General features: G+C 39.4%; 1 protein-coding gene across 2 annotated transcripts in view; it reads right to left on the bottom strand.

The window, feature by feature from the left end:
• usp45 (ubiquitin specific peptidase 45) overlaps positions 1-616 on the bottom strand; it is a 42,898-nt gene that overhangs the window by 7,916 nt on the left and 34,366 nt on the right. The gene's annotated exons all lie outside the window — the stretch shown is intronic.

Genomic DNA, 616 nt, shown 5'->3' with positions numbered 1-616 from the left:
TATTGCTCAAACTTTCGCCATGGCATTACACCGTTGTCGCTTGTGAAATCAAAATGACGGTGCCATGGGTGGAAACGTGCAGATTAAGGGGCGGTAATATTATAATGAGATCCCGTTGCCACGTCACCAAGGGAGCGAAATCAGACGTGCTTGTTTTCTCAGACGCTTGCAGAAAAAGGCTTCCCAAAACAAAGTTACTGGGTTTATCTTTTTCACGTTTCCTTGGTTGGTAGATGCACCGGGGACCTGATTATAGAACTTAAAACCTGGAAAAGTCAGATTTTCACAATATGTCACCTTTAAGATGAAAGTGACATTAAATTGCCATTATATGCAGTAGATGGCAGCAGAGGATCACCCATTAGCTCAGTTGCCATTTCAACTCCCTAGTTTTTTTTCACGTCTTGCTTTTGGACTTTTTTTTTTTTAAATGACTATAAAAGTATAGCAAGTGCAGGTTGTCACAAAGTCTCATGTCATTTAAAAATATATAAATAAGCCCAGACACCAACAGCCTAGTTGGGTTAATTATTTAAATACTTAGAGCGGGTACAGAATTGAGTTGGTACTACAGGAACTGTAAAAAGACCCCCCCCATCCAATGAGAAAAAAAAAA

The sequence above is a fragment of the Sinocyclocheilus anshuiensis genome, unplaced genomic scaffold (assembly GCF_001515605.1).
Source record: "Sinocyclocheilus anshuiensis isolate Anshui unplaced genomic scaffold, SAMN03320099.WGS_v1.1 scaffold782, whole genome shotgun sequence".
Taxonomy (NCBI): domain Eukaryota; kingdom Metazoa; phylum Chordata; class Actinopteri; order Cypriniformes; family Cyprinidae; genus Sinocyclocheilus; species Sinocyclocheilus anshuiensis.
Note: the sequence above shows the minus strand (reverse complement) of the source record. Positions and strands in the feature narration are given on the sequence as shown.